A 27,840-nucleotide genomic window follows, 5' to 3' on the forward strand; every position below is an offset into this window, starting at 1 on the left:
ATAACTGAAAGTGAGCTCCTAAATGTGATGGATATAGATAATATCAAGAACTTTACGCATATAGTGAATGAAACACACCCAATTTTGTACTGCTATATTTACTTGTCAAAATCTATTTCAAACGATTTGTTGTAAGCACAGCATTAAAAAGTCTGATATGTAGACCACGACTTCCCTTGCGCGGAATATTAAATTATACGCACATTTTTTTTCTGCATTTCATTGAAACTTATTTCCTCTCTCATTAGAGATAGTTTTCTCTTTCAATTAATTCAATTCTCACTTTGCGACAAGACAAAAATACATAAAACCTCAAAATAGCTTTATTAAAAATTGCAAAATATAGAGACTTGAAACACCAAATACAATTAAAACAATTAAAAAAAACAATTTTTACAATTAAAATTATTGTTTCTACGCAAAAACAAGTAGTTATGCCAGCGACAAGAAGGCAGATTTTTCGGTGCACAAAACTTTTACTTTGGGTCCCACTTGGCAAAAAGACACTGAAAGTGCAGAAACTGAATTCACTATTTCGCTAAGTTTCAAATGCAAACAAATATGGCAGCTATAGTAAAAAAAAAATTAGGCTTAGCCGCACTTAAAAAACTTTTAAATAGCTAATAATTCTACAACTATTGCATGCAGATTAACTAAAGGCATAAGAACTTTAACTGGGAGATAAGAACAACATAATTCAATCATTTTTAAAGCAAAACATGCACAATTTACCAATATATAAAAATTATTTTTAAAAAAAACTGAGCTCACGCAGCTGAGTTACAAAGTGGGTATATTTGCTTATTTATACACTTTTGGTGCAGCCGAATCCAACCAAAAAGGTAGGTGCACAACTACATGTTATATCATATACAAAATTTCAACGTTTTGAGTCTACTCGTTTTTGATTTATGCGAGCTACATACTTACATACGTACATCTAGACATCACAAAAAAATCTGTCCTGAATCCATTTTAAATCCTTTTTGCAAACCGTTTTGGGAAAAAGAGTCCTTTATTCTGTTCTTACCTACAGATGTCATGCAAAAACATCATTCATTGTATCTGATAGCAGTTAATATATGGGTATTTTCATTGAAATATGATACCCGAAAATTTTCATGGCTGCGACACTTCTTACAAAAGTACAACTTACTTCGTTTGATTTACTTACAACTTACTTCGTTCACTGTCTGTCTCATTATTTACAACTTACTTCGTACAAGGAAGTAAAAAAGTGAGTTCTCAAATATCAGTAAATAATTAATTTTATTCCTTTTGTTCTTTCATATTATAATAGTTTATCATTTATCAGTACAAAAACTGAGGTAATTAAAAAATTAACTTTTTAGATATTTTTAGTATTTTTTCATTAACGTTATAAGGTATTTTCTCCCTCCTTTCTGCATGCCTTCGTGGTGTAACCGTAGCACACTCGGCGCGTATTCGAGAGGTGCAGGTTCAAGTTCCGGCGACTCCTTTGCACATTTTTCACAGCTCCTTTAAAATAACCTAATGACTCTACAGTGGCGCTCGAACTAAAATGTTGTGAACGATGATTCTTCACAACCAGGATTTAACGATCGGGTTTCCTAATTTCCATTTGCCCTTTAAAAGGGATAATGTATTTTCTCTCTCCTTCCAGTATGCCTTTGTGGTGTGACGGTTAGCACACTAGGCGCGTATTCGAGAGGTTCAGGTTCGAGTCCTGGCAAAAGGCATTGCTCATTTTCAAAAATACCTCTCGGCGTATTATAAAAAAATAACCTAATAGATTCTAAAACGTAATTAATGAAAATCATTTCAACCCAAAATAGGATTTGCGTTAGTGAATTTTAGTTAAGAATAGTGGCTCCCCACTATTCTGAATATTATTGGAATAATTTAAAGATTAAATCCGATAGTATCTTAAGATGGTTTTGCAATCAGAAAACAAACTCATATTGATTCATCCTTATTTTCTTTACAAATGCCGAATATCTGTTTGCAAGTCTAATCTGTTTTCAAATCAAATGCCGAATATCTGTTTTCTATTTGAACTTGATCAAATAGTGTGTTAGTGTTTAATTCAAAAGATAATATTATGCATTGATTAACATTTCCTCTAACTTCTTTTTAACTAAGGTTGCCTATGAGCAACCCCTTTAATTCTGACTCGCAGCTTTTATTTTTAGGTCAGGATATGAATGTAATGTTAAGGCCAGGATATGAACGTCGGAAGGTTAAGGATATGAACCTTTAAACAATAGGATTTCTTTTGAAGCACAGCGGCATGACAATGATCAATAATCTTAGCATCACTAAGAATAATTTTCTGGGTTCTCATACTGAAATTTTCCCAGAGTATTAAAAGTTGTAAATGAAAACGTAAGCATATTATAAAGGAAAATGTAGCCGAAAAATGCTGTGACTGCTATTTAACTCTAAAGAGGGGTTATCAAAGAGAAAATGAGAATTAATATTGATTAAAATTGCATTTTAGGTAATTATTACTGATTATAATAGACTGCAATGTTTGAATATGAATTCTTTGAATATTTTTTTAAAAAATTATGATTGCGAAAATAGAAAAATAGTTTCTTGGATTGATTCCTTTCTCACAGAAGCCAGATGAATTCTGTTTTACTTAATGAAAACTAAAATTTATTTGCATATTAATCTGTCCTCTATGAGCACTTTATTTCAGTGATCTCTATTAATCTGCCATTTGTTTTTCTTAATTTAAATGCTTCAAGAATAATTAGAAAAGGACCTAATTCTCTTCTTGCCTTTAAATTCTTCATTTGTAAAACTGCATTTTCAGCTATAATCATGTGAAATAATTCTCTAAATATAATTCAGTGCAGAAAAAATAAGATATATAAACAGCTTGCAAATGGGATCACCACTTAGATTCTGTTTTAGAAATATGATGAAGCTTACGAAAAATCTAGGAAGCGAAGTAATTCCGTACAATATTTTATAATTTTTTATCAATGATCAACCTGTAAATATAATTTATCGACATGCAAATATAATTTAATAATTTAATGTGTACGTATATGTTACCGTGAAACACCGAAATTGGAGGATATCGACTTTCACCGGAGAATGACAACATTTACCACATACATCGGTGAAAGATCGAATATTGCATTACATTCTTGTACATTCGGACCCTCACCGGTGTTATGTCGACAATCACAGATATGCTCTGGTGTAGGTCGAAAAGAGAGTTCATAACAAGTCATAATAGTTTAAGTTGTTGCAATAAATAAGATTTGAGTCACATAATTTAGTAAGCTTTTTATTACTATTATTTTATTTTCTCATTTAGAACGCACTGTATAATTAAGTAAGTTTTTAACTTCTATTATTTTCCTTTCTCATTTTCAATGTACTGTGTGTTTTAAGTTCTTATTTTAAGTCTCAAGTGCTTTTTTTCGTGACTGAATTACGGAGAAGAAATATATTCTTATATGTTCAACATTCACCGGTGAAAGTCGACATTCTCCAGATTTCGGTATTTCACCATAACATATGTTCTACATGTAAATATTATAATATATATATGCATGTATATGTGAGGAGAAGGTTCATTAGCGTCTGAGTGGTAAAGCCGCTAAACAGTGATAGTTCGGTCCGGAGTTCGCATTCCAGTGAACGGAATGGCTGTATGGGCGTTTACGCTCCCCGGGCAAAGCGATTAGAAATACGATTTGTATGCGATTGAAATGCGATATTAATGTGCAAAATTGATATAATTTTGAATATTTGTTTCACCTGTTCATTCGTGCTTTCCCAGTGCTCGGGTACCTTGGCAAGGTCGGGGGGCTCCCTCTCCAAGGAGGGTCGAAAGCCTGAGCAAAAGTGCCTACTACTTACTGACTTGGTGTGAACCCCAGGGTACCAGGTCGGTCTACAGACCCAGTGCATCTTATTTAGTTAAGCGTTGAATAACTCTACCTACATCAAAATGAGTTCTAAAGACATTCTCAAAGAAGGACAGGCATATATTGCCACCTTAGAGACAATATTGACAAATTCTGGCATATTCTGGCATAAACAAGGCAGTAGCCGCTGATATTCGACATCAATTTCAATTGATGTTCAACCTTCTAACTGAACAGTGTGTCGAGATGGCACACATGGAAGGACAAATTCATCAAACGCCAAACATTAAAGACTCTTATGCGGACGTACTTAAACGTCCAGCTCGTGACCGATCCAAAACATGGAGAAAACCAGATAAACAACATGTCACTATTTTATACCCCACAAATGAAGGGGATAAACCAGACAACATCAGAAAGAAGCTCTTAAAAACTATTGATCCCACAAAGCTCCACATTGGAGTGAAAAGACTTAAAAATGAGGCAAAAGGTGGTCTCTTAATAGAGACCAATAAAGCGGAAGACATAGAGACGCTAGAAAATGAAATAAATACTGTACCAGAACTTAAAAAGGACCTACAAATTGTTTGTCCTACACGTAGGCTTCCTAAAATTATAATATATGATATTCCAAGGGACTTGACTAAGGAAGAACTTAAGGAAGCCATTTTAGCCCAAAACGAAGGCATCGATGGTGATGGCCTACAGGTTAAATTTCCTATCAAGCATAAGAACAGAAATCATTGGGTTTGTGAAACCTCACCGGAGGTTTTCAAACACTTACTAAGTTACGCAAACTGTGCGTTAATTGGGAACGTTTCAATTTAAGAGAATACATCAGACCAACGCAGTGTTTTAAATGCTGCCAATACCGACATATTTCTAAACAATGCCAAACAGAAGAGGCATGTGGACATTGTGGAGAAGTGGGACATTCCCACAAAAATTGTGACAATAACTACCAAAGATGTATTCATTGTGCAGAAAGAAATGCGAATAGTGATAAGCACCTTGACGAGCAGCACTCAAGTTTCTCAAAAGACTGTCCTAGCAGACAGCTAGAAATTGAAGATCTTCGAAGAAAAATCAATTATGGCTAGAGAACTTATTCAAAATATAAAAGCGTTGCAAATTAATTTAGCGAGATCACATGTCGCAACAGCACAACTAAAGACTTGTATCTTTGAATACGACTTGATTTTTATTCAAGAACCATACTGTATCAATGACAAGCCGTCTGGCTTTCCGACTCAAACATTTTTTCTCCAAATGACCACCCCAAAACAGCCACAGTGGTGGTTAACCCACGACTTACGGTTCTGAATACTTACGCTTCTTCTACTTTAAATGTTATTACATTAAAGATTGAACATAGGACAATAACCATTTTTAACTGTTATACTCAACCTATAACGGACTTAACAGATTTAACTACTCTGTTAAACTTAGCTGAACGTTACTTTGACGATCAACATGATCTTCTTCTCCTTGGCGACTTAAACGCAAAAAGTGTGCTCTGGGGCTCCCCCTTCAAGGATCCCAGAAAACGCACACTTAGAGAATTCTTAACAATGCATAGACTGGCTGTTGAAAACGATCCGGATGGTCCCCCTACCTACAACTGCACAAGGGGAAAGAGCTGGATTGATATTACAGCTTCCAGATCAATCTCTTCCACGTCTTTCATTCATAATTGGAAAGTTATGGACTGTATCACTTTAAGTGATCATTGTTATATCTCTTTTGAAATTACGTATCAACATTCTAGCTCAACTCAAAGAGTCAAATATAAACTTACACAAATGGATTGGCTCTTACTGAAGGCAAAAATTGGTCACTTTTTTGGTTCAATGGAATCTTACTTGCCTAAAGATACAGTTGATCTTAATCAACTTATAATTAAGTGGACTCAGAAAATACAGGAATACTGTGACTTGGCAACCCACGCCAAGGGAAAATATGTTAAAACTCAACACAAAGGTGTCCCTTGGTGGACCCCGGAACTCTCAATATTACGAAAAAGAATCCTCGCTTTGAGAAAGCGTTATCACAAATGTATTCATGATGACGAACTAAGGGCACACTATAAGCAAGTCTACGAAAAAGACCTTGCTCTCTATAAAAGAAAGCTTATGCAAGCCAAAAGAACAACCTGGAAAAGATATCTGGAGCGTCTAAGTCCTAGTTCACCCTTCGGGGTACACTATGACATTGCTAAGGGGACTATGCAATCCCCTCTACAATTAAAAGCGTTACTCAAACCAGATAAAACCAAGACTTCCACAATAGAAGAAACTATACGTTTCCTAATGGATTACCACTTTCCTAAAGATATAATCAGCGAAGACACGGAGTTTCATACGACAATTCGTAACAACTTAAGGAATCCATATAATTCAATAAATGATGTTCCGTTTACGATTCCAGAAGTGGAAAATGCTATCAAATCCCTCAATCCAGGCAAAGCACCTGGAATGGACAATATATCTAAAGAAATTATAGCTGAAGTTTTCTATGCTAACCCACAATTACAAGTAGCGTTACTTAATGAACTCTTCCGTCGAGGAATATTTCCTAACTGCTGGAAGACAGCGAAATTAGTATTATTCTCAAAAGAAGGAAAAAATGGTGAGCTTCCTGATGCTTACCGCCCTATTTGCTTGCTTAACGCATGGAGTAAAGTCTATGATAAATTAATCACTAACAGATTGACTTATTTCTTAGTATCGAATTCCAAATTAAGTGAACAACAATATGGCTTCACGGCGGGAAAATGCTCAGCAGATGCCATCAAGGACAACATAGTCTCACAAATAGAAGCAAACCGACGTAATAATAATTACACCAACGTTATCTCTTTGGATATCAAGAGTGCATTCAACAATATTTGGTGGCCGTTCCTACTACAGGAACTCCGCAATCTGGGATGTCCTCTAAATATTTATAAAGTTATTGAAAGTTTATTGGATAATAGACATATAATCTATGAAATAAATAATGTTCAATACTCCATAAAACAAGAAAAAGGATGTGTACAAGGATCCAACTCTGGACCACTATTCTGGAATATAGTAATAAATATAGCTTTAAAACTCGAATTTGAAGATGGAATCCACATCCAAGCTTATGCGGACGACGTTTCACTCCTAGTAACAGGATCTATGCATATGCAAATTCAAACCAAGGCAAAGTTGGCGCTTCAAAAACTATCAGAATGGGCACTCAAGTGCAAACTTCAATTCTCTCCCGAAAAGTCAAAGTCTATGTTTATAGCAATCAAAAAGCGTGGTGCAGCCTATTCAGCACCGACAATAAAGATGAACGATCATACCATTAAGCAACAAAAATCCATTCAATATCTTGGAATAGTCATAGATGAATGCCTTACCTGGCTACCTCATCTAGATTATATTAAATCTAAAGTTTGTAAAATAATGAACAATCTTCTTAGATTACTTGGGATGCCCAAACCAGTTCTGAAAGAACTTTATAAACGTGCAATAGAGCGTACCATAGTATACACATGTCCTGCCTGGTGGTACCCACCTACGGTAAAAATGCGAAACAAAACAAACTCTATACAACGCATAGCACTTCTTGCAATGACCAAAAGCTATAAGACTGCCCCTACTGCAGCTCTTCAAGTGATTGCTGGAATTATGCCGCTTGATCTTAAATTGGACATGGAAAGCATCATCCAACGTACCAAACGAGGATGGACTGACTTTAAATATGAGGACTTAGAACTTTCACGGGATCAGATTGAATTCCCAGTACCTAAATGGCATTCTCATCCAGCTCATATTCAAGTCTTCGGATGGGACAACAAGCCTCCAATCAATAAAGGTTTAGAAATTTATACGGACGGTTCAAAAAGTGAAGACGGCACTGGAGCTGGCTTCTGTTCCTTCATGAATGGAGTTTGTCACGATCAATTTATGTTTAAACTGGATAAGACTAGTACAGTATATCAAGCTGAAACTTTAGCATTAAAGTCGGCATTACTATGGTTAAAATCACACCCCAGTCCTGCGCATATATATTCGGATAGCCAGGCTGTTTTAAAGTCTATCCATAAATACAATATCTATAATCAGAACATTATCGCCATAAAGAAATTACTGGCTTTTACAAAAGCAAAGCTTCATTGGATAAGAGGACACCAAGGCACTGCCGGCAATGAAAAAGCCGACGAGCTAGCCAAACAAGGGATTTACTCGAACACGTACCTAGACTGCAAGATCCCTATGAGTAATAGCATCAGGACGACAAACGTTCACACTTCTACCGAATGTTTCGGAGAAACGGCATTTCAGTGATTTTTTTTAAATCAAGTTATCACTAATCACGGAGCCTTTCCGATTTATATTAACAGATTCAAACTAAAGGAATCTACATGCAAGTGTCAATGTGGTAGTGAATCCGCAGATGCACTTCATATGATTATAGACTGTTCCAGTGTATCAACAAAACGTAGAGAAATTTTCAAACAAAATATAACTTTAGAAACTCTAAAACAACTAATTAAGAACGACAAGGGACGATCTTTGTTATCAAGTTTTATGGAATACATATACCATAATGAATCAGATCTGTACTTATAAATTGATTGTATTATATAATATTATTGTACTTATATTGGAATACTCATATCACAATGAATTAGATCTGTACTTGTAAATTCAATCGTATCATGTAATATCTTTGTACTTTTATTTGCCATGTTATTAATCATTTAATTATTGTAATACTTAATATTGATTCTTTACTTTGTTCTTCCTATCATTCTATGTTGCATTGTATAACTCAATTTATGTTCAAAAAATAATTTGTTTTGTAAATATAAAAACATGCTATGTAATGTATTTTTTCAATAAAGACGTTGGCGAGGCCAACACATCTCCTAGTCAGAAGACCTCAAAATTCTAACTAGGTCTTTCAAAAATTCTAATTGGCATTATTTGATCTTTGAGCTCTTGCTCCAAAATTGAAAATTTCCTTAGCCTATTGGCTCTGGTGATACTTCTGCTTAAGAAGTGCGGACCAGACAATCCATTTTCATGTTGTATGGGCGTTTACGTGGTTTTCCCCATGTATAACGCATATACGATCCAGTTTTGCTTAGAAAGTCCTCTACAGAGGCATCCTTACCCTTAGGCAGATAGCCGTCAAGTGCTTTGCTATATTTAAATAAACCACAACAAACCATATAAGTAATTTAAAAATCGCTTTATTTTATATATGCTTATAAAATGTATATATATATGTGTGTGTATGCGTAATTAAAAATTTTCTAATTGCTTCAGAACCTAACATTTATATTGATATTATATACATATACATACATTAATGAACATTGTATATTTAAGATTTTTTTCTTTGATATTTTATACCTGGTAGAGACATTAGGTATTTTTTTCCGGAATCAGGCAAAATGAAAATTAACAGAGCCTTCGCCGGGAATCGAACCACGGACCTCTGACAATACCGGCTCAGCGTGCAGAACCACTACACCATGAAGGGATGCTAGGAAGGCACGAGAAATACCTTACATACTCCCCTTTTGAAAGGGCGACTGAGGTTTTTAGGGGACCCAATCGCCAAATCCTGGGCGCAGAGAATCCTCATGAAACACCCTTTTAGTTCGGGCGCCACTTTAGAGACATTAGGTATTTTTTTCTGGAAGCAGGCAAGATGAAAAATTAACAACGCCTTTGCTGGGAATCGAACCACGGACCTCTGACAATACCGGCTCAGCATGCAGAACCACTATACCACGAAGGGATGCTAGGAAGGCGGAAGAAATACCTTATAACCTTGTTCTTTATTTTGTTGCATTTATTTATGCCTATATACATACATATAAAAAAAACATAATAATAGGCTAAAAATTAAAAGCAAAATTTTTAAACCCGTCCTGCACTATAGATATGTGTGTATTGGACGGCAGAATTTAGGGAAGTTGAAATTTTTGGAATTTGGGAAAGCACCGAGTGTCAAAATTAAGGGATGAGAAGTATTTATGATTTAGGGAAAGCACTGGGATCCAAAGTTTAGGCATGGTTAAAATTTAGAACTTACAAAAGCGCTTTGCAGCAGAATTTAGGACCTGTAGAGGCGATACCAGGCGGTTTCAAGCGCGAGCCCTAGATAAAGCCTTAAGTATATATGTGGGAGTTTATTTATTCAGGACTCATATTAGTTTGAAGCATGTGCAAGAAATAAACGTAGGTATAGTAAAAAACTAAACTATTACAATTCAGGCTTAATTCAGAACGCTATAGGAGCAAGACAAAATTTAGCGAAACCACTTGGGTTTCGTTGCCAATCTTGTGATACATAGACAATAACGTATAACACACGCTATTAAGTTAGGCTAAAATTATCATTACTGATTCTAAGGCATTTTAAATTAATGTAGCAGACTGCGCTGCTCCCTGACCTTCTAATTTGACCCAGTTTATTAATTTTCGCAGACTGTTATTATTACAGAAATTTTATAAAAACTAAGCTTGAACTTTCGATTATGTCGAAAAGAGTTTCCAATTCTGGAGTTACAAAAGGGATCTACAAAGCGAAACCATGTTTAGAAGTCCATTAAACAAAATGTGGAATTGCTGCAAAAAATGCATACAGGCATATTCGTCTTAAAATTATGTGAGGAGTATGGCATTGGAAAGTCCACTGTATATGACACAAGAAAAAAGAAAAAGGAACTTTTTGAATTTTTTGTGGGAGCATCTTAAACAACTTGCATTGAACGAAATGTTTAATAAAGTAAACAAATATTAAGCTTTCTTTTGTAAATTTTGATACCCTTTAGATCATAATTGTTCTTTATTTCATAAATTACAATTTCATAATTTTAATTGTATAATTTCTGCATGCCATCTTACCAGATTTAAATTGATGATCTATTATTAGGGGGACCAAAAAGTAATGTCGTTTCTACGCATGTCGACAACAACGATAGACAACAACATGCTAAGGGCAGAAGTGGACGCAAATCAATGTCAAACAATCGAGGAACTGTCAAACACTCTTGACCAACCTTGGTCGACCAAAAACATTTAAAGCAGAATGGAAAAATAAGCAAAGCAGGTGTTTGAGTCCCCCATAATCTGTCCGAAGAGAACAAGGCCAACCTATCCATCACACGCAATGTATTGCTTCAACGGCACCATACAGAACCATTTTTTGATCGCTTGATTAGTGGAGACAGAAAAATAAGTCCTATATGATAATCCAAAACTCAAAAGGCAGTTTTAATAGGGGTTACAAAGGGTTTACATCCCGAAAAGGCACTTCTGGGTATTTGGTGGAGTATTCGTGGAATTGTTCATTTTGAATTGCTGAAATCTGGAAAAACTGTTAATGTAGACCTTTATTCTGAACAATTGGATCTAGTGAACCAATCTTTAATTGGAAAATATCCGGCGATTGTCAACGGAAAAGGCGTCATTCTGCAACACGACTGTGCAAGACGAACACTGGAAAAACATAATGAATTGGGGTGGGAGGTACTGCCTCACCCACCATATTCGCCCGATATCGCACCCTTGGATTTCCATTTATTCCAATCCCTACAACATTTTCTTAGTAACAAAAAATTTCAAAATTTTGATGATGTCCAAAATGCCATCTTGAGATATTTTACTCAAAAACCAATTGATTTTTATTGATCTGGGATTGAAATCTGCATACTAGATGGCAAAAGGTTGCTGATAACGAGGGTGATTATATTATTGCTTAAAAATAAAAACTTGTTACAAATTTATTTGTTTGAATTTAATGTAAGAAAGCAACATTACTTTACAGCCCCCCACAGGATTTGGAAATATCCCAAATCCGGAATTGGCTAGTGCGGATTTCGAACTTTGTACTGTATTTATTAATACTATATGAAGAGATACTTTTTTAAATTATAAAAAATATTGCTTAAATTTTTAATGCATTTTATTCTCACTTTTTTGAAGTGTTTGTAAGAGTAAATTTTTAATTTTGCAATGTTATTGTCTGTTATTTTACTTCAATATTTATAATTAAATTTTATATACAACAAAATTTATTTTGTAGATTTCAAAATTGTGCATCATATACATATTTAATACTTCTAAATATGTCAAACAATACATAAAAAGTATTATAAATTAAACATGCTTATCTTCTACTACAGAAATGTTTAACAGCAACAAAATTTAATTATAAGATTTTTCTTTTCTTTCATGTTTGCAGCAAATGCAAGAAATAAAAATAATTCTGAAGATGTTTTTTATGTTGAAAGGTATCTAGTGGCATTAACTGCATAAGATACTTTTAAGCAAGTTGTAGCTTATATTTAAAAGAGTCGCTGATATTATCATCCAAGCCTCATATTTTCAAACTACAGTAAATTTTTTTATAAACATGAGGTTTAGAATAATCACTTTCCTAAAAATCAAATAATGACACAAACATCAAGTTCTTAGGAGCCTGAATTAATCAGAATCACAGAAATTCAGTGGTTATGTAGAAATTATCCACAGCAGGACAACTCAGAAAGTTCTGGGGACAAGTAAAACATGCACCAAAAATTTTGGAATCATTTGCCATGATCTTTATTAAATAAATTTAAGATGATTTCTGAAAATAAAAATTCAACTTTTTTTAAAATTAAATACTGGAAAGCACTTTCCTGTTTTCTCACATGTGCTTAAAATTCTAATTTAGAATGCAGTTGTCAAGAACTGAATTTATTGCCTATGAAAAAATATTTCATTTTCAGATTAGATATAAAAGAATTTTTTTACCTCAGTAGTACATAGAGACTTCAAACTGCAAAATGTCCTGCAAAAAAGAAATAAAAATGCATTTCAATAGTCAGTACATAACAGAATATGCTATACAATATTTACATATAAGTTGCTTCAAAGGACTAAACTGGGAAGTAAATTTCTTCTGAAATTTAAGATGAATATGAAGAAGGTATACAATAAATAATTATGAAACTAAATTGAAGACCTTTAACTAAGAATTTAAACATGCTGCTAATTAATGTATACAGAATCATAGCCTTTAGTGCAGTAATAAGGAATAGCAAATGTAATAAACAGTAACTCTTTAATCAACACTAAGAAAACTGCTGAAACTGAACATAAAACACTAAGTTAATAATTTCAGAAACAGTTACAAAAAAATAATTGTTTAAAATCTTTACATATAACAACATAACACTGTTGGGCATAATAACAATTCAGCCTTTTAGGGCATAGTACATGCAGCAGAAAAGGTTTGAGATGGCACACAATTTGCTCTCAGTTCAGTTTTATATCCCTTTGGCCAGTGAAGGCAAACTCATTAGTCAACAGAGTCAATTATCAACAGTTCAGCACTGTATTTATTAATACTTGTATTCTCTTTTCAAGTATCTTCTTCCATTCATTCTCTGCATATGTCCAAACCATCTTATACCTTTCTCAACACTACATCTTTTTTCGCTCCACAACACTCCCTAAAATTAACTCAATATTTCAGTTTTTAAGTCTTAGTTAAACTATATATATATGTCGAATAAAACTTGATATTATACTTAATAACGATACTATTTTATTGATAAAAGAGAATTGCAATATATTGAAAAACTTGAATCGCAATAATGACTAACAAAACACTAATGTAAACAATGGCCTTGCATCTTCTTGAAAAGTTTGCATTTTGTATGTTGTTTTTCATTTTAAGCCTTATTACAAGTTTTCATGAATAAGATGACTTCTCTATTTACTCTTGACAAAAAGTTCATGCTTGAAAATTATTGATCGTATGAATATGTAGACTCGAATAAGAAAAACATCAAACGTTAGTTTTTTAAGCTGATTACATGAGTCGGGAATAATATTATTCCACATGTTTTCCTTCTCCAGATTACTTGTGCTGTGAACTAAGCACACATTTATTTTTCTCCAATGTTTCTACATCAGCACTTAAAATGTTCAAATTTCAAGTTTCATAATTTTTTTTTTTTTTTTTTAAATTCAGCAATTGATTTCAGAGTTGCCAATGTGAATATTAAACAGAGAAATGCAATTCCGTTGCACTAGTATTAAGAGGTTTTTTAACAAAGGCTAATGTTGCTTTGCTGATTCAGAATTCCTGAAACCTGCTGAGAAAAACTTCTGTCATAAAACTGTTGTTTTGAAATGGCAAATGTCAATATTAGATCTATTTTCTTGAGAATGTTTCAACAGGCTTGGAAAGTGAACCAAAGTTTCTGTTTCAAAAATCTTGAGCAGAAAGAGATAATTTGCTTTCAAATGAAATAACTTCTTCCAACATCAGAAAAATTGTGTTTCCTCTTCCCTATAGGAGGTTCGAATCCCGCGAACGGGCTGGCTGCATGGGCGTTTTCGTGGTTTTCCCCATGTGTAACGTGTTAAAAATGAGCCAGTTTCCCTTAGAAAGTCCTCCACGAAGGCATCCCTCCTCTTAGGCAGATAGCCCTCGAGGCTTTGCCATAATCACACACACACACACACACCTCTTCCCTATAGTTTTTTGATTAAGCTGATTTAGATGAGATGTAACGTCTACCATAAAATAAAATTTTTGGATCTACTGATCATTCATTAGTTCTGGATTATAAACACTCATTTCAAGGAGTAATGCTTTAACTTCTGTTAATAAGGATGCAAAACATTTCAAAACATTTCCTCTTGATAACCAACGCACTTTATTATTCAGCAGAAGATCTGAGTACTCGCTCTCCATTTCAACTAAAAATTCTTTAAACTGGCGATGATTAAAAGCTGTAGTAATAATGAGGTTAACAATAATATAATTATGAATTCCATAACTTTGCAAATTTCTTCTGGAAATGTCGAGCACAAAGCGCTTCTTGATGAATGATACAATGGTAAGTAAGATCTTGTCACTGATTTTTCCTTTCAAAATAATAACAAAAACGTTTCTTACCCCGGTCATTCTTTTCGCCCTGTTTGTTGCAACTGAGACAAGTTTATCGAGATTTGGTGATCTACCAGGAGACCAGAAGAAAAAGCAGAGTTGGCAGCTGTGGTTTATAAATATAAAAAACTATTTTTATTCGAATCCTGGTATATACCAACATTTTCTGTACTTTTTTTGGTTTAATTTATAAAGTAAGTTCAAAAGCAATCTAAATAAATATATATATGCATTTTTCAAGTACTGAAAAGGAAGGGCATGATGGGAATGATCTTCTAGCAATGGTGAAAGGGGTGGAATAGGGCAAAATAGGTTGAGAACCACAATGTTAGATCTTTTAAGTATTAGTTAAAAAAAAAATAAGTTTGAAGCTTTACACGGCATTTAATTATTATTAAATGAAATTTGTTTACATCTAATTAGAATTTCGGAACACTTCCGCAAAGAACCCGGCAAATGTAAACATCGCCAACTTTGGCGATAATAGTTCAAACCTGGTAATCCGGCAGATTCAACCTATTCGCTTGTAAGAAGGTTGCAACCATTCCTCTAACGTTCATTTTGTTGAATTATCACCGTCATTGTTCGCATTTGCCAATTTAAATTATTCTTCACTTATTTATTATTATTTTTTTTTGTATTTTCACGTTATTATTTATGAACTTTTAACAAATATATAGAAATATTTTCATATAATAAAGGAAGTTTTCGGTGACAGATGCTAGTTTGTGGAAGAAAATATGGCGGGAGAGGGGTTAATGATAATTGGTAACATGGCTGTTAACGTAGCGTTAAGCACACAGAATCATGAGGTTTCCAACCGATAAAATATTTTGACTTCATCACCTGCCAAAATATGCATTTTAAATAATTAATTAAGTAATGTTTTTATTATTGGTATGGTCATCTAAAATTATGAGAAAAACAATATTTATGGCTTAAAACTTTAACCAGATAATATATTGTTAATGCTTTTCCAACAATAACATTTGAGAAGATTTCAGGTGTGACATACAAAGAGATGATTAAACTGAAATAAAAAGTATTATTGATTCTCTAAAATGACAGAATAGTTTTATGGATACTCAAAGTCATCAAAATTAGCAAACCACTACTTGTGTAATGAATCCAAGTGCAAATGACTCTTCAAAAGTTTTATTAACAATGCTACTGAATAGAATTTCAATACTGAAAATTATTGGCACTGTCAAATATACTATGAAAGACAGGCAGTTGTTTCAACATAAAATGCTTTAAACTGTTTACAAGTAAATTGATAAAAATAACATTGAAAAACTGTTTATGTAAAATGGATGTATTAAAAGTCATGCATTCATTAATTTATTACAGGCACATGGCTCTTATTGAACTAAGACTGTCACTGAATGATTGTTTGGAATCGACATTTCTTGCTGTCTGAAACCTACTTCACCTATGATGTAAATATGCAGTTGTGGTTCTCACTGACATAAAGTTTAGCCACTCCTGATCGATTATATATGTCTACTGTATTTATACCTATTATACTAATTATCAGATACAATTTTGAGAATATCAACAAGCAAAACACTTAAAAATTTAAAAAAGACACTTGTAGTAGAAATATTAATATTCTATATGAATTATGGAAAGTACATGTAATGAATAATACCATGACCAAACACTTAAAAAAAAGAATAGATTAAGTATTTCCTACCTCGATACTTGAGAAAGCAATCCTGTTACACAACACATAGTTAACTTTTGATTACATGATATTACATATTACATATTTAGTCCTACGAGTGGTTAAGAAGGCTGAATAGTGGTAGTTCAATCTCGGCTCAAATCCTGAAAAACGAGCTGGTTGTGCAGGTTATTTTTTTCGTATGTGTTTTGTGAATTTTGTGACATTTTCGTGGTTTTCCATGAGCCTATTTACCCTAGAAAATATTCACAAAAGCATGCCTTTTTCAGCTAGCTCTCACATGCTTTGTATATTGAATTAAGTACACACAAACCCTTCTTAATTTTAAAATGATAAAGTTATTAAGTTCACATTACATGCAACGAAGCTTTTTACAAGCCAGGATACTTTCTTTAACAATTACAGTGCTAATTAGTGCTGTACTTCTCAGTTATATGTGAAATAACATCTCAGTGTCACTGCTTGTGACACATTTGTTTCACTTAAGTCTTCTTATGCAGTCATAAGCATGAAATAAACAAAACAATAACATTTGAGAAGATTTCAGGTGTGACACACAAAGAGATGATTAAACTGAAATAAAAAGTATTATTGATTCTCTAAAATGACAGAATAGTTTTATGGATACTCAAAAACTCATGGTTATGCATGAAAAACCTAATCCATACATCCTTGGTGACTGATATTAACATAGTTTTTATGCTGCATTTGTGAACTACGCGGTTAAATTGAGTGAAATTGTGACTAAATTTCAGAAGACTTATAAAATTATGGTGTGAAAATTTAAATGTGAAATTAAAATCAAGGATACATTGGACAGAACAATCAAAAAAGAAATGTTGTCCATAAATATATTAATAATAATTAATGATAAAATGGACATTTAAAATATTCATATAATAAATATATACAATTAGTGTAATTAAAATAAATATATGCATTTAAAAATGATCTAACTTAGACCATATTTGCAATTTTTGTAATGTTATTAAATATGGACTTTAAATAAAATTTTTAGCAGCATACATCATTTGGGTTTGTTTAAATTATGGAAAAGCATGGGAGAGATATCTGCCTAAAAGAAAAGATGCCTTCAAGGAGGTCTTTCTGAAGGACACTGGTTTGAATCCACGTTACATATTGGGAATACCATGAAAACAATCATACAACTTGCCCATTAGCTTGGCTAACTAAACTACCAGAGTTCAGTCACTTTACTGTTTAGCTGCTGATGAGCTGTATATCAGTTGCAAAGCAGTGCACAAAAAATGATATATTCCTTGGTTCTCGTTATGAGTTACACAGGGTTCATAGCCACATTTTAGTTAAAAAAATAAGCACTTTTCAAGCACATTTTAAGAAAAAAAATAAGCACCTGTCTAATGACATTATACACAACTGCATAACCTTAATTAGACTTGTAATTTAAAATATGAGAAATGCAGTATTTATTAAGAGAGAATAAGCATTACCTCAACCATGGAAAATAATTACTTTTTTTTTCCCTTTAAATTTTAAATAACAGTTCAATTTACAGAACTAGTTTACAATGAGAGAAAAAAAAAAAAAAAAAACTATGCAGAACTAAACTATATTACAAGATTTAATGATGAAATTTCAGTTCAAAATAGAGAAAATAAATAATAATAAGGCATATTTATTGTATTTGCTTGGAACCTAATAATAAATACAATTTATTTTTCCACTCATATTAATATTTAAATAATTTAAATCTAAATTCTGAATATTTTCTAAATTTTCATTGTATATCAGTTTTCTCTTAACAGATATTGCAAGCAAAGTAATTTAAGTAAAAAAGAGGAACATTTCTGAAATCAGAAGACAGAAATTTGCTTCATGCAGTCATCCTTTAACAGTAAAAGCTTAACTAAGCCGCATACTTGGAAACTGGCGAATATTCGGACAGTTGAGCGTAACTTGAAAAAGAGGAGCGGAGGGAGGGGGGGTTGACTGTAGCCACTTTTTAGATTTTTCCGCTAAATAAATGCTTTTGACATTTTGATATGTGAATCATATAAAAATAAACCAATGGAACTGAAAAATATTCTGCTTAGCAAGCACAGTAAAACTCTTTTAAGTGTTCATAAACAAATCTCAAACAGAACATCAAAATTAATTAATTAATTATCTCTGCGAAATATCGCAAACGTTATTGCACAATACGTGTGCCATAATTCTTCCCTACGTGATATTACGCAATCGGAATCAACAACTGCTGAAATTGGGAGAATAAAGAACTAAATATGAGTAACTGGGGTGTTTTTCATTCTAATTTTCAACAGACGGCGTTAAATTTCCGCAATAGAATCATTCTTCGCTTGGGTTGGTAGACCACAGAACTTTTAGTCCTATTCAATCCAGATTGGAAAGTGACAAAAAAAAAAAAAAAAGTCCGTTGCTTGTTTTGCAGCGAACTTGTAACAGTTTCAATATTTGAGATTTTGCAGAGAAAGGGGAGAACCTCCCAATCTTCGCACTATATAATGTATTGGCCAAAAAAAATTAAATTATTTTGACTATTCGATTACTTTCCCTTTATTTAAGCCATTCCGAGTATTATTCCTAAAACGCTGTGTTAAAATACAACCATTTTTGGAAGTTTACTATACTTCAGCAGTTACTGCAACTGTTATTATAAACATTCATACATATACTCATAATATAAGCATAATGATCATAATAAACACAAATATGAACTGACCAAGCGGAACGAGAATGCAAATTATTAAGATCTGGATAGAAATTTAAACGTGTATAGTATTTGGGTGAGAGGAAAAGAATGCCGAATGTACCGAAATTTTCTACTGCTTTCGCAATTCTTTGACCAATATAACGACGGGCACCTGTCTGTACTCTTTGTGCGCACCAAAGGTTATGTTAATGCAGAGAAAGGGGGAAAAGCTATTTCCGGGATTATGATTCACCACCTGACATTCAATATTAAGAAAAGTTGTTTATTTAGTTTCGGCTTTGGTAGGGGGAAAATAGCGCGTTCATTAAAAAAAAAGCACTAAAAGCAAAAAATAAGCACTAAAAACAAAAAAATAAGGGCTTTAAAGAAAAAGTAAGCACCTATAAGGGCCTTTATATTTTATTTTCAAATATAAGGACTTATAAGCACTTATAAGGACCGCTATGAACCCTGGTTACATGCAAAAAAGCAAGTCTTAATAAAAATCGATATGCCAAATGTAAAGTTAATATGTTGGTTTTTTCGTGCAATACATGAACATATACATAAAATTTAAAAAAATAAGTCAGAGCAGAATATAATTTATTACTAAAAAAACTTTTATGTAATCAGTTGCAATTAAGTTTCTATTTAAATGAGAATATCTATTCATTTCATTTATGCGATCATAATGGATTTTCAATCGTAGTTTTGGAAGTACTTTAAAATTATGCAATGAAGATATTAATCGTAAATTCACAATTTCTTTAGAAACTGCACTGTTAAAAACATAAATATTTTGGAATTTTATAATACTGAAAGATATTCAAAGACAGATCTCAATTTTCCCAAGAAATTGCCAAGAAAAAGGGTCATTATTACAAAGCTCAATATTACATGATTTTTCTACTTCCATTAAGCTTTACATATTGTTTTCTGTGCTAACTTGAATTAAATACAAATTTATTTTCGTGCATCGTGTTTAACCAGTTAATTTTGAATTTTCACTTTCGTATGCTTAATATATTGTTTTCTCTGCTAACGTGAATTTATGTTACTTATTCTTTAATTACTTTGATTATATTCTTTAAATATCATGTTTACGCGGCTTACTTCCATGTGTTTTAATATCTCATAACCAACGCCCATCAACCATAGGTGAACTTGGCGAGTAAAACAGCAACGGCGCCAACGGGTTCTCTGTGGATGAAAATTCAGAATTTCTAAATCAATCAAACACATTCATGAAAACAAGCAATTTCAAAAGTCATTATAATAACAGTAGTCAAGAAAGCATAAAGTTACCAGCAAGAAATCTCTAACAAAGTTAAAGATCATCCATATAATCCAATTGCTATATTAATCAAAATAAATAAGAAATTCAGTACAAAGTCTGAAATCCAGACGTCCATTATCCGAAATGATCTAAAATCCGGACCTCAAAACCACCAACAACATTTTTCTCCTAGGTTTTACGCATGCACATTTGATTCCACCCCCCTCCGAGCATAATAAAACATCTGGAGTGTGCCAATTCTTAATTTCACTTTGACACTAAATGAAATACATTGTTATTGAAGAAACAAACCTTTTAGCATAAATGTGTACGATCAGGATCAGTAACTTGGTTTCATTCCTGCGTATCCGCTTTATGGTACACATCTCAAACTGAAACATTCCACATAGATACATCATTGATCTGACGCCAACCTTGGGAATCATTATTTATTATACTTTCCTTTCATCACCGCATGTTTATCAAAACATGACAACTTCAGTAATGACTCATGTAGCGATGCCTAAACAATTTTTGGTACTTTTCCGTTTTGCCGGCGCAAGCGATAAAGTCGCCAATAATGGTACAATCGATGCCAAAAGGAATATTCTCGCTGGTAACCTTTTACGCCTCATTTTCAAAACAAGTCGCAGCTTTTTCTTATCAGATTGATTGGTTTTTTCAATACTGGCATATAATTACATAGAATTTTTATCAGATAGTTCAGTTTTATGTCTAAGGCCATTTTCAGTAGTTAAGTCAATTAGGATGCAATCACAGCTCTTACCCGAAGCCGAAAATATAGAAAAGGTAAAGTCAAGGGTTAAATTCATCAATTCTAATAAGGATACATTAGCGAAGTAAAGCACTGCAGTTTTACATAATTTTTAAGTAAGCTATTCGTACGAATTGAAATATTTCTTGCATTTAAACTTGTGTTCCAAATTAAGATTTAACTTGAAATTAATGTAGATAATTACTGAGAGCATTAGATTTTTGTAGAGTAGTTTACGTGAGATGAGATAGCTTGGGGTCACGTGATATAAACCAGCGAATTAGGATTTTGAACCATGAAAGCATAGTAAATTCTTAAATTAATGTCTTTTTACAAATTTATTGTCTTTATTTATCGGCTTTTTATAAAGTTTTAAGTGATATTAAAATGTTTATGCCTTCAAAAAATGAATTCTTAGAACTAAGATTTTTTTAATATTTTTTATGTGTATACTGTCTGTTGTCGCCAATAAAGTCTGCTTGGCGAGATTTGCGCCGGCGAAACGGAAAAGTACCCAATTTTTCTTGTTAGTAATTGAATAATAAAGGTGTATGGTAACCTTATATGTTGACATTACGCTTGGCGATGATTACAGATTTAAGTTAAATGTGCTAAAAAAATGTTTACGAGGAAACATTTACCAAACATTTCTTTCCATGTGATAAAAATAGATTTTGTTGATGATACTCATAGACTCAAAGATTAAATTTATGGCTATTTGAATTAAGAATAATTGATTTGTTATTCACATAAACCCAGAACCAGCACCAGGGCTCGTATGGCTGCAGAGACTCGGAGAATTTAGGACCCACAGAGACTGCATCAGGCGGTAAGATATCTAGCGCCGGCCTTCAATAAGGCTGAAATATATGTGGGAATTTATTTATTCAGAACTCTAATAAGCCTTAAGCACGTGAAAGAAATAGACATAAGTATGATAAATAACAAAACTAATATAATTCAGGCATAATTGTCTCAGTGCGTGATAGAAGCAAGATAAAATTTAACAGAACAACTTGTCGTTAGTCGCCAAGCTCATGATGCATAGCCAAATATGTACAGTGAAGGATAGCTAAATTTGATGATGATAGCCACTAATTTTAAAGGTTTTCGGATATAGCAAAACAAAGGCGAAATTTTCCAATTAACGGATTTTGTAAAGAAATATGGACAAGCTGTAATAAATGAGGATGATATAAAAGAAGTTTTCATTGTGATGACAATCCTTCTCAATCATCAATCAATTAATGAATGGCGAAATCTGTAGTATAGTTCTAGATCCAGAAAATACGCTACTGATAGTGAAGAAAGTGACAGAGAAGTTACTGACAACGAGAAAATTTTGATTGACAAATTAATCGGAATTCTCGAAACAGCAGTTACAGGACTTCAACAATGTAACTAAGCAAAGGATTATGCCTGTCTACAGAATTAAAGAGAATGTATTAGCGCAACAAACGGAGCAACTTAAACAACTTGCATTGAGAGAAATGTTTAATAAGGCAAACAAATCAATATTAAGCTTCTTTTTTTTTTTTTTTTTTTTTTTTTTTTTTTTGTAAATTTTGATACCCTTTAGGTCATAAATACTTCATTATTTCACGAACTTTATCCATGTACACGTCGATCTATTTTCACTTAAAAAAAAAAATCCCCGAATTTCACAAAAATAGCATTGTGCACTCTTTTAACTTTATCCATGTACACGTCGACCTATTTTCACTTAAAAAAAATCCCAGAATTGCACAAACTTGCATTGCACACTCCCTTTACTTTGTCCATGTACACATTGATATATTTACACTTAAAATGTCAAAGGAGCACCAAATTCTACAATATAGGGGGAAAAAATGCAAAATCTCAATAAAATACATTTTAAACCAAAAAATAAAATAACATAGAAAATAAAAAACATGTTATATATTTAAGCACTACCAAAAGCAAATATTCACTTACCATGATTTTCGAGTTCGCTTCGTACACCCCGAGCCACGTAAAAATCAAAATATCAATCATACTCAAATGACTTTTTTCAAACCAGGTACTCTTTCTGATCGAACACTTCACATAGTGACCATCTGAACTTTTCTTCCTACAAACCCATTCAAATCCATCTAAACGATTTTTACGTTCGACTAGACGCATATCCTTCCTACATACAAAACACTTATAATGGCTACTAAGTAAACCTACATTTACACACCAGTCAATTAAAGCTCTTTTCCCCTTTTGCTCCAAATTGTACAGAAACTTCAAATTAATCTTACTACATTCGGCCATTCTACTGTCTAAAGAATCAAACCAACACACACCACAAAAACGCTTACAAAACATCCCATGATTCAAAATTTCCCAGAATCATGCACCTGATTATGTCACAATAGGGTTTCCATAACATTCAACTACTCAGGCTACCATAAATGAAACAACAACTTGGTGATAAATCAAACAACAACTTCACCATAATACAAGGGGTACCTTAAAGTCTACTCTACCCCAATTTTTTTACTTGCTATTTTCAAGTTGGCAATTTTGAGAAACGTGCGGAGCAGTGGGTGATTCTGCACTCTCCCAGTTTGTCGCAAGGGCTCTTATAGGATTTTACCCAAATTTTAATTAACATAATCTAATATTTTAAAGTTGCAATTGCATAACATTATGGGAAGAAACGTATTCATGGAAAGGTTGTTTCACATTACGGAAAGCTTCTATCAATCTACAACTTTTATTTATTTTTAATTAAAACAAATTTTAAGACTATTTAACAGGAAGAAAGAAATAAAATAGAATGGAAATATCCCCATTATAAATAATCAATAAAGATCCTGAATTATTAAAAAAAAGTGTGGAAATTTTTCTCTTCCTAAATATTTAACATTACTGGATAAATAGTAGCATTTAGGCTGATTAGCATATTTCAGCTAAATATCCACTGTATCCTTAATTCTTACTCATCTATTACAATATAAATATACCTAAGTTTGAAAAATAATATTAGGTACTTTTCCGTTTTGCCGGCACAAACGATAAAGTCGCCAATAATGGTACAACTGATGCCAAACGGAATATCTTCGCTGGCAAACTTTTACCCTTCATTTTCAAAACCAGTCGCAGCCATTTCTTATCAGATTGGTTGTTTCTTTCAATACTGACATACAATTACATAGAATTTTTACAAGATAGTTAAATTTTTTGCCCTAAGACCATTCGTGGTAATTAATTACGATGCAATCACACCACTCACCTGAACGCAAAGATATAGAAAAGGAAAATCAAGGGTTAAATTCATCAAATCTAATGAGAATGCACTAGCGAAGTAAAGCACTGCGGTTTTACATAATTTCTGAGTAAGCTATTCGTACGAATTAAAATAATTCTTGCATTTGAACTTGTATTCCATAAGATTTAACTTGAAATTAATGTAGATAATTACTGAGAGAATTATATTTTTGTAGCGTAGTTTACATGAGATAAGATCACTTGGGGTCACGTGATATGAACCGGCGAATCAGGATGAAAGCAAAGTAAATTCTTAAATTAATGTCTTTTTACAAATTTATTGTCTTTATTTATTGGTTTTTTACAAAATTTTAAACCATACTAAAATGCTTATGCCTTCAAAATAAAAAATTCTTAAAACTAACATTGGTTAAATTTTTTATGTGTATACCGTATGTTGCTGCCAATAAAGTCTGCTTGGCGAGATTTGCGCCGGCGAAATGGAAAAGTACCCAATATTATAATTAAATTGTCTTGGACTAAATATCTCACAAGATTAGTAAAGTTCTGCTTCAAGTAAGAGAAAAGCAGTTATGTAATTAATTGATAATACTGTATTATATTCTACAAGACATCTTTGTGTGTTTTCCAAGAGGTTTCACCTTTCAAATTCTGCCCTGCTTCAGAAAATATGTTATAGTGTCAAAAGCTGTTAAATACATGATTTTAGAAATTTTCAGAAAGATCATTTCAAAAATTTGGTTAATCTTTGGAACATGGTAACAGGTAGTTTGGTGACATTTTGGTAAGGTGATAAAGGTTACTAGCTAGGATTTTAGCAATAATCTGAGAAGTACACAGTTCGAATCACAGATTATTTTGTCTCAGAGAAATGAGAGATCATGAGACATGTCATGTGACATTTTCCGGAAAATTCCAAACAGGATTTTAGCTAATAAGCACTTAGAAACAATTTCGCTGCTAAAGTGCAGAATCGCCCACTTATTTGTTTGGTGCTTTTTACAAGAGTAAGAAGAATTGGATTTTTGTAATTTTTTTTTTTTTTTAATTTTTATTTTTTAAGTGAAAATAGGTCAATGTGTACATGGATAAAGTCATTTTTGTGTGCGCAATACCAAAGTCTGCACAATGCCATTTTTGTGCAATTCTGGGATTTTTTTTAAGTTATAATAGGTTGATGTGTACATAGATATCGTGTATATGCAATTCTTAAAAATGCAGCAAGCAGTGGGCGATTCTACACTTCCTCCCAATTTCGCACCTAATCTTCGTCATGATTAAGCACTTTTGTTCCATAAAAGTTCTAGCATAAGCGTAATTCGGCTAGCAGATTGTTGGAAAAAATTTTGAGTAAAAAAAAAAAATAAAATAAAACATGGCTTTACTTCGTGAAAACAAAATGGCATCCAAAAAAAAAAAAACTAGCAGGTTGCTGTAGCAGGGATGGTCGCCAAAGTTTCGCCAAGTTACCATAATCCGAAGATTCACCAAAAATTTTACTAAAAAATTCCCTTTTTCTACTTGCAAACTAATAACAAATTTAAGAGTTTCTAGTTTATTTACAGTGTGAGCTCCATCTAAGGTATTTTGTGCATTATGGCATTTTGTCCCATTTTTAACGAGCATTTTAAGCTAAACATACAGTTCTGAAGAATAATGGTCAACTTAATATAACATGTGACATGACGAAAATATAGTCAGCCTATTTTTGAACTTATACTTAACATCTGGATTTATTGTAAAATGAAGACTAAGAAAACGCATAATTCAAGGAAACTAACATTTTATACTTTTAGTTTCGCACATTTAAATATTCTGGCACTTTTTTAGGAAACTACACATATTCGATTACATTTGGATATCAAACATTTTACTTTAATTGTATATTGAATTCCTACATACAAACAGATCACGAATATAAATATTTTCGCTCTAGCGTAGAACTGAGTGCCCCTTCGCTTCACGACAACTTTTTTAAATTTTGGCGATGAAACCTTACTTCTGGTTACCATGATAGTTTTAACTCTGTTTTAGCTTCCTGATTTTATTTAAATGAAAATAGATTGATGTGTACATGGGCAAATTTAAGGCAGTGCGCAATGCCTAGTTTGTGCAATTCTAGGATTTTTTTTTAAGTGAAAACAGATCAATGTGTTCATGGACACAGAGTCTGTACAATTCTTTGACTTCTTATTTTTGTTTTGTGTAGCGACCATCAAGAAATTGTACCTTCCTGGTGCCGATCTTGGCATCAAAAAAAGAATCGCCAAAAAACAAGGGGCACCCAATTGTAAACTTTTACCAATATTTTGTGTATTTGAAAAAATATATATATAAGTGAATACATACACAGCAAGCCTTTTGAAGCGTTCTTCTTCATCACCCGCATCAATATCCATTGAAGTCTCGGAACTTTTAAAAAGAAAAGCACACGGTAAATAACACATTTGTTCATTGGCGCAAACACAACCGGCGAATCAGCTTTACGTTTCAACGTTGCCAAATCGCTCAATTTTCGACAAAACTATGCTGCCAAAATTCATGTGCTTGCGTTTTTGGGAAATTTTCCCTGCTCTTTTTTCTTAAACGCACATATGTTAAAATAACTTTTCTATTAAAATTAATTTATAATAAAAAGATCTTGCCCCCCAGATGGTATAGTGTTTAGGAGCTACTCTAATTTTTCATTATTTAATTTCTTCAAATATAATGCAAGACTCTAACATTTGGTGGCAACAGTTTGAAAAGTAAAACGAACATTTATAATAGTGATTCAACGGGGAGATCAGAGATCATTATTCGTTAAGTAGTGTTCGACCCGAGGGCCTTTACCACTACATGTTTATCAATCCCCTAAGGACCTGTAAAAGTTCGTTAAATTCCATAAACTGGAAAAGTCGTATGCATTTGTAATAAAAGTGCAAAGTCTTCAGTTGCGAAGAAGTTGATCAGGGGTGACGCTGTAGCCTTGGCTACTAATGTTTAAAATTAATTTATGACTAGTAACAGCATGAATTATAAACAAATAGCTAAGTTATTGCATTTTATTTTCCAGCTATCGAAATGCGACGCTACGAGCAACGTTTTGAAACCAAAACCTAGCAATCATGAATCAGAACTAGAACTAGTTGCCATTCAACATAAAGAAATTTAAATATAAATATGAATATTAACAAAATATTAAAGTTAATTTTATAAAATAATTAAACACATGAACAAATATATGAAATAAAAAATAATTATTTCTCATGCAATAACTGGGCCACTATACTACTCCCCCACCAGTAACTAAGTTACGTTACGAAGATGGAGAAATAGGTAGTAACTAGTATTGCAGTGTTAACCACTATCAAAATAATT

At 32.8% G+C, this 27,840-nt stretch overlaps 2 long non-coding RNA genes across 2 annotated transcripts in view; one reads left to right on the plus strand and one right to left on the minus strand.

Moving 5' to 3' along the window:
• The window catches only part of LOC118190272 (uncharacterized), an 85,959-nt gene extending 69,653 nt beyond the window's left edge, over nt 1–16,306 (plus strand). The window contains exon 2 of the long non-coding RNA XR_015041216.1: nt 16,161–16,306. This is a non-coding gene — a long non-coding RNA (uncharacterized LOC118190272). The remainder of the gene's footprint in view (nt 1–16,160) is intronic.
• Nucleotides 306–27,560, minus strand: LOC146997216 (uncharacterized). The gene is made up of 3 exons (XR_015041210.1): nt 26,830–27,560; nt 12,662–12,698; nt 306–568 (listed from the first exon to the last, which is right to left on the minus strand). It is a non-coding gene; the product is annotated as an uncharacterized LOC146997216 (long non-coding RNA).
• Between the last annotated feature and the right edge of the window lie 280 nt (nt 27,561–27,840).

The sequence above is a fragment of the Stegodyphus dumicola genome, chromosome 5 (assembly GCF_044657685.1).
Source record: "Stegodyphus dumicola isolate Sdum_Otavi_A_Nest chromosome 5, ASM4465768v1".
NCBI lineage: Eukaryota > Metazoa > Arthropoda > Arachnida > Araneae > Eresidae > Stegodyphus > Stegodyphus dumicola.